Raw genomic sequence first — 10,585 nt, 5'->3', positions numbered from 1 at the left:
CATTTTCCAAGTCTATTTCTTGACTTTTTCACTCTTTGTTAAGGTAGGACTTTGCTTCCAATGAGGAGGGAATACTGTCCCAAACTTCAGGGGTTTTGTGTGGCTGTTTTTAGAGAGATTTCTAGGGAACTGAAAATTTTCAATTCTTTCAAGGCTGTATGATCTAAGGAGAGGTGTTTACTCCTCTCTTGGCCTGTGCTCTGGTCTGTAAATGACCACAAGCACTCTTTTCTGCCACAGAACTGTGAGGAGGTTCCCCTCTATAGTCTTGCCACAATCTCTGGTATACCAGTGCTCTTCCTCACTCCAGGACTGCCACCTCGAACTGTGATCCAGATCCAAGTATGGGCAAAGAAACAGAATCTCACCTCAGTGCCACAAAGAGACTCTTGTAATCTCCTTCTGATCAGTTGTTTGATTCTGTCACCATCTGTGGGTTGCACTACCACTCCCACTGCCACAACTGCTACAGCTGCCACTGCTAATTCAATCACTCTCACAGGCTGCTCCTTATTTTCTGGGGCTTTCCTGAAGCTGGGGCTGGACAATACTCCTCTCTCTCCCAGGTCCTACAGACCTTTCCTATTGACCTTCTAAGTTGTCTTTGGTGTTTGTGGTTTGAGAAGTCTGGAAACTACTAAACTGACAGTGGTTCAATACAATGAAGCCTACTCTGGATTTGCTGGGGCCTGGTCTGTGCTGTCATGGCCTGCATTGTACGCACTCTTCTCTCAGCCTAGTGCAACAAACCTTTTTCTGTTCACCTTCCAGGTTGTCTTAGACTGGAGATTTATTTTATTCTGTATTTTGTGGGTTCTGCTGCTCTAGAATTTGTGTAGAGTAATTTTTACAGGTATTTGGAACTCTGGTGAATCCATGCTTTTACTGTACCATCTTGGCTCTGCCCCCTCCATATTTTTTATAGATGAGAAAAACAGAAGGCCAGAGATAATTAAGTGCCTGTTCAAGGTCAGTATTATAATAGTAATAAGTAGAAAACCTGGGACTACTCTCTCTAGCTCCAACCTCAAAGTTATCCTGGATTCCCCACTATCACCCCTCTCACCTATATTCAAGTTATTATCAAAGCCTACCAACTTCACCTTTGTAGCATCTCTGAAACATGCCTCCCTTTTCTCCAATGATACTGCCACCTCTCTAGTATAATGCTTATCACATTATTACAACAGCTTGTTGGTGGGGAACTGCCTTACTTAAGACTCTCCTCACTTCAATCCATCTTCCAGATACTAAAGTGATTTTCCTAAAGCATGAGTCTGATCAGCTTACATGCACACACACACACACACACACACACACACACACACACACACACATACACACATACACCACTTGTACCTCAACTCAATAAATTCCAGTTGTTCCCTATCTCCTCCCCAAATCAAATACAAAATCCTGTATTTGGCATTCAAAGCCATTCATAACCCAGTTCCCTCCTACCTTTCCAATTTTCTTACACCATAGTGCTCAACACTTACTCTTCAAGCCAGTGATACTGGTCTCCTGGGTATTCCTCAGTCAAGACACTCCATCTCTCCACTTCAGGCATTTTCTTTGACTCTCTCTCCTACCTCCTCATCTCTGCTTACTGACTTTATGTCCTAGTTAAAACCCCATCTTTTATTGGAACCCTTTTCCAACCACTTTTAATTCTAGTGCCTTCCCTCTGTTAATTGTTTCTAATTTATGCATGTTGTCTCCCCCATATGAGGACAGGACCTATCTTTTTGCTTCTTTTTGCATCCCTAGTGCTTAACATAGTGCCTGGTACATAGTAGGTACTTAATAAATGTTTATTGATTGATTGACTTGAACTCATGTCTTCTAATGGCAAATTTCATGTTCTTCACTTTATTCCCTTTTGATAATTTCCTAGAAATTATAAGGACCTAAACAAGGGTTTAAAAAAAAAGCAAGCAAAACATGGAAAATTATAAAGTATAGGAATTATTAAAAAAACCGAATATTAATTATTAAGCCTGTTTTTTTTTTAAATTTAAATATAGTCTAGAACTTCTCAGATATCATCCTCTGAAAGCTATACTCATGTTCAAGGTATGTTTCAGGGAGATATCTTCTATTACAAACCATAGATTGCAATTCCTCATCTTATGATTCTTTTGACAAGGCCAAAGGGAACATGTTAACTCAAATGAGAGACATTTAGATAGTAAGGTAAATGACAAGGAAAATTCCCTATATACTTACAAAGGTACACTTTCTAATAGATTCCCACATCAACTGGCTGGGAAGAGAAAAGTTAAGCCAAACAACTCATTGTCTTAGTGTTGGGTACTAGCTAGAATATCTTTCTACATCATAAGCTATTATTTACTGCTTCCTCAAAGAACTGTGGATGTTATTTGTTGAACTTTCTACTGCCATCTGCTCTTTCCTGAATTGGAGCTACAGTGAGGCATTTTTCCATGTGGGATAGTTGAAGTTCTTTTTTTGAGTCAGCCCACAGACTCATGATTAATTCAGACCTTTTGTGAGTCAGGTCCACAGCAGCATCTAGCAACCACAGAGTACTTTAGACCAAATCTGTTTGTGGGACTACTTTGCTTTTTCCTCAGTGATAGCTCCTCCACTCAACTTGATGTTTGAGTTGAAGATGAGTAAATTCCCATAAATTTTCTTCATGTCCATGGCAGCTAGCATTAAGATGATGATATATCCTTTCCTGAAGACTCACTTAGCAAGATGGGAGAGTTCCAGGTTGAGCTGGCAATCTTTGACCTGAATTCCTTTAGAGAAAATGATGCTCTCCCAAATGAAGTACATGAGAATTTACACTTGTTCTGTCCAGCTAAGCCATGAGAGGGATTGCAAGAGATGTTCAGAGCCTTTAGAATGTGATGTGAAATTTAACCATTTCATTCAGCAAGCATTTACTAAGTCATTGTCAAAAAATCAAACTGGAAGGTCAACTGCAAGTCTTGTCATCATCTTGATGTCATGGACCTCTTCAAGAGCAAAGGACAAACACAACCTGTGAGTGAATAGCAGCCCTTCTCCTTTTCTCTCTTTTCCTCTCCTCTCCTGTCCTCTGGTGTTCTGCCTAGGGGAAGGTAAACTCCACAGTCAAAAGATGCCTTTCTTCCTTTGGGTTTACTAGTTACATTTCTTGTTCAAAGATCAAGCTTTAAACCCAATTCACTCTGGAGCTCATAGAATGGACAAAAACTCCTCACCCACCTAGGCCAGAGTGGATGTAATAACTAAATAGTAATTGTTTCTCTTTTACCCAGGAACCCTGAGGGTCTTCTCCCAGTTTGATTTTTTTTTAATTAAAGGGGTCATTCCCTGAGAAACTACTTAAAGAAGCCTATTCATTGAATGGGTGTATCTCATCCAAAGAGAGATTGTGATAAGATCTTAGCCTGAAAGGGCCAGTGTCTCACATTGCATCCTGGGCCATCTCCAGAAATCCTGATTAATATCAGGCCACTGGACCCAGATGGCTCAGGAGAAGAAAGTGAGGTTGGTGACCTTACACAGCTTTCCCTCACTCAAATCAAAGTCAACTGCAAGTTATGTCATCATTGTGATGTCATTGTCTTCTTGGAGAACAAAGGACAAACACAACAACAACATCTAAACCATTGTTATGTACAAGATGCTATGGTTGATAATTGAGATATGAAGATAAAAAAAAAGAAAAAGGAAAAGCTTGGTTGCTTCTGGCCATTACTGAATCCCAGACTCTTTTCTCTAATGTCTTCCATGCTTGTTTTTCAACTGTTAACTTATAATTTGCTTATGGACTTCCTTAATTTTCATTATTTTAAATTTTCATTATATCTTCTCATGGGTTGTCTACCCAAGTTCTAGAGCTGGCATTGACTATCAGATTTCACCTGGGCTAGCCATACCAGAACTAGGTAATCAATCACTTCCCCTGCCCACAACTAGTTCTTAAGACAACTAGTCACTGAATACTTCCCAGCATCACACTCATTGGTGCCCCCTACTCTAAACAGCATGAGAATATCAGTATCCCCACCAGTCCCTCCTCCATGCAGAACGCCTATCTAAAACTGCCTTCTCTCTTGCCAGCTAAAGTTCATTGAGTAGGTGGTTAATGAGCTCTTAAAAGCTCAAATGAGATTAATTTATGTCTTGGAGTTTCAGAAGGCCTCATTTCTCCTCTCTGCTTCATGCAGAAAAGTCAGAGGATCATAGGTTTCAGAGCTGGAAGAGATTTAGACACTATTAGTTTAATCATGTCTTCTTACAGATGAGAAAACAGAGGCCCAGAGAGGTTTAGTGGCTTGTTGCTCAAGGTGACTAAACTAGTAATTAGTAGAGCTAGAATTCAAATATAGACTTTTTGGTTGCAAGTTTCATGATATTTTCCCCTCACAACTTTTTAGGTCACTCCTTTACATGTTACTCTCTGGACTTCTTCATCCCAGCCCTGGAATCCACACAGTGAAAGCATCCTCAACCTCTGGGCTATCTCCCTCTCTTTGGATGGCTCCTCCCAAAACCTCCTTTTAAGAAGGTTTCCCAGGTAAGCCATATCTCATTTCTCTTGGGGTTACCCTCAGGATTGCCTTACCCATCTCCCTTTTCAGTTTCTTTTTAAATGTTGTCTTTTTCTCATTAGAATATAATCTCCTTGAGGGCAGAGCATTTTTTCTTCATACTTTTGTTTGCATTTCCAGCCATTAGCACATTGTAAGTGCTTAATGATTACTAGTTGACTGACTGCCCTACAATTACCCTTCTCCCAAGTCTCCCTCTCTACCACTTATAATGAAATGAGACTACTCTTTATTTTTACTATCCCCCACTTTTCAACAGGTAAAATAATTTAACATTCCTTGGAGCAGGTATCTGCATATGAACATACTTAATACTTACTGGCTATTCTTGGGGCCACAGTACCTCTATAGCTTGAAGACTGAAGCTGAAGCTCTCCATACAAATCAAACATATTAGGGTTTTGCTACCAACCAGGAACATAAGCCTGTTCATTTGAGTACTATCAAAGACCTGGACAATGGAAGAGCATTCTGGTTCCCATAACTGCTATGCTGCAGGTAGTAATTACTTGTTGAGAAAAATCTAAAGGGAATTTATTTTCCCCCTTCTTGTATCCATACCTCCATACTCTGGCCAGGGATAACATGTGATAATAATCAGACTGGCCCAGGGTTGTCTTTTATATATTGTCTCATACATTTATTGATCAAAGGTCCCCTAGTATTTGGATATTCATCTTATTTTTTTGGAATCTTTTTCTAAGCCAATAAATCAGTAAGGGGGAAGAACAAACGAACTCAAGAACTAAAGTGCAAGTAAAAATCTGCTTTGTGAACTGGCCAAATCTAGTGAAACCTGCCCCTGCTTCCTCATCTTTACAGTTCTTTTATTTTCAAATGGCCTCAGTTTATCCCAATAGGAGATTCTTTGTACTCTCCAAGACATAGTTCAAATATGCCAAGGGCTAAGAATAGGGATAGTGCCTAGACGTGATTTCATTGCTATAGGGAACTACCAGATAAGGGAACTCCCTCTACCAATGCAGGTTGGTACCCTTTTCTATAATTTATAGTCATAGAGCCTACAGAATCTCAATTTGTGTTGTTAGATGACCTTCCCAGATCACATTCACTACATGTCAGAGAAGACACTTGAACTCAGGTCTTTCTACCTTCAAGGCCAACTCTTTATATACCATACCAGGTGGCCTGTCCCCCCAGGTTATGATAGTACATTAAACTCACACAGTCCTCTGAGTTTGTCTTCTATGACTATCTCTACATTCAAAAGCACCTTGTATGAATTCACAGTAGCAATCAACTTAACAGACTCCAATAATATCAGATAATCAGTTAGGGTGACTGGTTAAATAATCAAGCAATAATCACCAAGTAGTCAACACAAATCCACATTGTCCCATGAAGCCTGTGTACAAAAACACAAATGAAGCCCTAATGTTTACAGATTAGAAAGCATTCCATTCAACATGTCAGTTACCTCTTCTGTTATTTGCTAGGTTATCATCATTCATCTGAAATGGAGTTGCTTGATATGGGGGAAGGACTCCCCATGTTTATCCTAAGGGGGACCAGGTCTGTTTCATTTGGCTTTCTCTGACAAATGTTTTGGAAACAGGCTAGGACAGAGAACTTTTCTTTCTCTGCAAGGGCCACATGAACTGGTTAAAGCATTCTAAAGTCATGTTTAACTCACTCATTCCTTTTCATTTTGTGAGTATGCTATAAAGTGAGGATTATTCCTCTTCTGTATCACAGTGTTTGAAAGTCAGTAAGAACTCCAGTCACCATTTAGTCCAAAAAGAATTTCCATAGAGTACACACCATGGCTACCTAGACTCTACTTGAAGACATTCAAAGAAGAAGAACTCATCAACTCTTGCAGCATCCTAGTCTACTTTCTGATAGAGCTAAATTTTAAGAAGTTTTCTTTTCCTGATTTCTTGTCTAACACTGCCTTTTTGCAATCTCCATTTGTCAAACCAAACTGGTTTAATTCCTTTTCCACATGACAGACTTTGATATACTTGAAGACACAAGTGTCCTTCATGTGTCTTCTCTTCTCCAGGTTTAACATGCCCACTTCTTTTAACTTTTTCTGATGTGACATGGACTAAATGTCTTTCAATATTTTGGATGTCCTCCTCTGAAAGCTCTCCCACTTGCTAATGTTCATTTTAAGTTGTAGCATCCAGAACTCCAGATGAGTCCTGAAAGGAGCAGAACACAACCAGACTATTACTTTCCTATACCTGGAAGTGATGCTTTTATTAATGCAGCCTAAGAATGAATTACTTCTTTTGACTGCCACATAACATTGCTGGCCCCTATTGAATTTGTAGTCCACTAAAACTCAGACTTTTTCAGAACCACAGCTCTACAATTTGGAACTATGTCCAAAGGCCTATAAAACTTTGCATACTCTCTGGCCCAGCAATACCACTACTACATCTGCATCCCAAAGCAATCCAAGAAGAAAGGAAATGAACACATATGTACAACAATATTTATAGTAGCTCTTTTTGTGGTGGCAAAGAATTGGAAATTGAGGGGATGCCCATTAGTTGGAGAATGACTGAAGAAGTTACAGTATACAATGGTGATGGAATGCTATTGTTCTATAAGAAATGATGAGCAATATGCTGTTAGAAAAACCTGGAAAGTCTTATATGAAATGATGCAAAGTGAAGTAAACAGAACCAGGAAAACATCGTGCACACTAACTAATATTATAATAATGATCAACTGTGAAAAACTTATCTAGTGATCCACATAATTATCAAAGACAATTCCAAGGAACCCATGCTAAAAAAATGCTATGTACCTCCAAAGAAAGAAGAGATGAAGTCTACTGCAAATTAAAACACAATTTTTCACTTTAATTTTCCTGAATTTTTGCAACATGGCTAATATGGAAATATGTTTTGCATGATTTCACATATATAATTGGTATCATATTGTTTGCCTTCTCAATGAGTGGAAGTGGGATAAGGGAGGGAGAAAATTCAGAATTCAAAAAATATTAAATAACATTATCTTTTAAAATAAAAATAACTATTGTTCTATAAGTGTGCCTCCAGCATCTTATGCTCAGGAAGTTATAATTTTTTCTACCCAAGTATATGGCTTTACATTTAGCCTTATTAAAATTCATCTAATTAGGTTCAAAGCAATGCCCTAGCCTGTCAAGATCTTGTTGGGTCCTGACTGCATTGTTCAGGATAATTAGATATCCTTCTTAGCTTTATGTCATCTGTAAATTTGATTAACATGCCATCTATGTCTTTATAAAGTCATTGATAAAAATGTTAAATAGCACAGGGCCAAGCTCCCATGCTTAGGTTATTACATTGGAGATTTCCTTCCATGTTAACACTGAACCATTGCTATCTTTATTTTCAGTCAGCCAGCCAACCAATTTTTAATCCATCTAATTGTATTGTCATCTAGTTCATGCCTCTCCATCTTCTCTACAATAATAATATGATATATTTTACAAAAAGCTTTACTAAACTCTAGGCAAACTATATCCATAGCATTTTCTTCATCTACTAATTTAGCAATCCAATAACAAAAGGAGATGAAATTATTCTGGTATAACCCACTCTTGAAATCATTCTGGCCTTTTGTAATCACTGCTTCCCTTTCTAGTTAGTCACTATCCATCTCTTGAAAGATCTTTTAGAATTTTCCTAGGAATGAAAATGCAACTCATTGGCCTATAATTTGCAAAATTTGTTTTCTTTCCATTTTCTGAAAATTGGTACATTTGCCCTTCTCCAATCTTGCAGTAGCTTTATACAATTCACCATGATCTTCCAGTTATCCTTGACAGTGGCTCAACAATCACATCTGCCAGTTATTTGAAGGAGAAGAAGACGTGTTTCAATGTGGTTTCCATGGGACAATTGACTTGAATTCATTGAGTGATTAGGTGCTCTCTTACTCTCTCTCTATTTACCTGTCATATCAATATCTCATTGGTCATTTTTATTCTGTGAATTCCAGTTGAAAGATAAATTTCATTGACAAAGAAAACAGAAGCAAAGTTAGAATTAAGAAACACTGTCTTGTCTCCATTATTGATTATTATAGTTTCATCTATCTTGATCAAAGTTCTTATCTCTTCTTTGATCCTCTCTTTTCTCCTAATGTAGCACAAACCAGCAACAACAAATAACAAAAAGAAGTACAAAACAAACAAACCTTTTTCTTCTTATCTTCAGCTGCTTTTATCAGCCTCAGCTCATTCTGTTCTTTAGCACTCATGATACTATTTCAGTATGAAACAGTACTGTGACAGGCTTTTATATTCACCCTCTGTTGTCTAGCCTTGCCTCCTTCCATCTTCTGTACATTGCTTCTTTAAATCTGAAGTGGTTAATCACAATTCCAGAGGACCAATGATAAGCACACTACATTACCTCTTGATAGAGAGGTGATAGTCTCAGGGTTTTAGATATATTTTGGACATGTACCATACAATAATTTATTTTCCTTTGCTATGTATGCATTATTCTTATAAAACATTTATTTTTTAATATTAAAAACAAATTTTAGTTTTTCATAAGAACAATTTTACTGCCAAAGCGAGTCAATGATCTCAAATGAGTACTGTCATTTTCATTGAGAAAATTCTATTTCTTGGAAGAGCTGTCCACAGGTAATCTCAGAATATGTATCAGCACCTTATCTAGAAACAACTTACCAAACCAGAAGCCATGGGTTTCCTCTTTTCTAGCTGTATTCTTGGAGTGAACTCTTTGCTGTTTTGGCAGTATGTATTAATTTGACCTTCAATAAGGAGTGAATCCATCCTGGCAGCAGGCTGAAGAGGTGTGAAGAGTTTGGATGTGTCCTCTTCAGGAGAGGAGGTTCTCCTCTGCTCTGGCACTGTAGATTCGTCAGCTGACAACACTGCTAACACTGATGTTTCTCACATAGGTGTTATATTTAACAGTATCCTGGCTCATTTCATCCACTCAGTTCATCAACAATTGCAAGCTCTTCCCCAGATGATTACTGCTGGCTAGACTAAGTGATTCATGTTTATCTACCACAGTGGATTTCTTTTCTAGTTCCCACATTAGTATGTCGATCAGATGTGAATTTTTAATTATAATCAGCAGTTCTTCAAACATGTGCTCAAAGGTAATATTTGCCTTTTTTAATGCATCAGGAGAAAAATCTTTCTCTTTACAAACTTCCATCAGCTTAGGAATCAGCCTGTATGCCTTCAATGAAAGAAACCCTTCAGCAGTTTTTATAGGATCATAAAGGAGAACCACGGACTCTTCTATTGCATGTTGGGAACTGAATTAAGAACTGGAAAAGCAGGGGTGATGATAGAGCCATAGTATGTAGACTGGTACCAAGCAACATGAAGATGATCAATATTTATGTGATGAAGACTGCGCATCATTTTCATCTGATATTGAACTTCATCAGAATCAGCATCATCCTCTGTGTGTTGGGGAAAGGGAAAACAATTGATGATTTCAAGTCTTTCTTTCACCACCAGACCCAAAAGTACTCCTTGGAAAACTTTATTCCCCTGTCCTTCTCCTTGGTAATGTTTAACTATTTCCAAAACAACCAGTCCATTGATCTGTACTTGCTTAATGGCCAAATCTCCTGAACGTTTTTTTTTTTTCTTTTCCTTTGCCGGTGGATGCACTGGTTGTAGAAGTCGAATTGGTGGAACCAGAGCCAGTACCTTCTTTATGGGAAGCCATCTTAGTGGAAGGACCAGAGGAAAGAGTTCTTTTTTCTTTTTCAATGGAGCTGCAGGAAAGTGGGAGAGAGAAAAATTCTCTTTACATTTAAAAAATAAAACTAACAAAAATTTTTAAGCAGTTAATGACTTCTTCAGTATCCACATTGCAATTTCAAGAGAAATCTTATCTTTTTTCCCCCTTGGATATTTTTGTGTGTGTGTCTTTAGAATTGCATTGTTTGATCATCTTCCATCCCTCCCAGACTGACTTCTCTAAAGCATTTATTCCACAAGATCCCCATTTTTCATCTCAATTCTTTGAGATCTGTTTGCACAAAAT

General features: G+C 38.1%; 1 pseudogene; it reads right to left on the bottom strand.

The window, feature by feature from the left end:
* Positions 1–6,706: 6,706 nt before the first annotated feature.
* LOC140502692 (eukaryotic translation initiation factor 3 subunit H pseudogene) lies at positions 6,707–10,264 on the bottom strand (annotated as a pseudogene).
* Between the last annotated feature and the right edge of the window lie 321 nt (positions 10,265–10,585).

The sequence above is a fragment of the Notamacropus eugenii genome, chromosome 4 (genome assembly GCF_028372415.1).
Source record: "Notamacropus eugenii isolate mMacEug1 chromosome 4, mMacEug1.pri_v2, whole genome shotgun sequence".
Classification (NCBI taxonomy): Eukaryota; Metazoa; Chordata; class Mammalia; order Diprotodontia; family Macropodidae; genus Notamacropus; species Notamacropus eugenii.
This window is presented reverse-complemented; position numbering and strand designations above follow the sequence as displayed.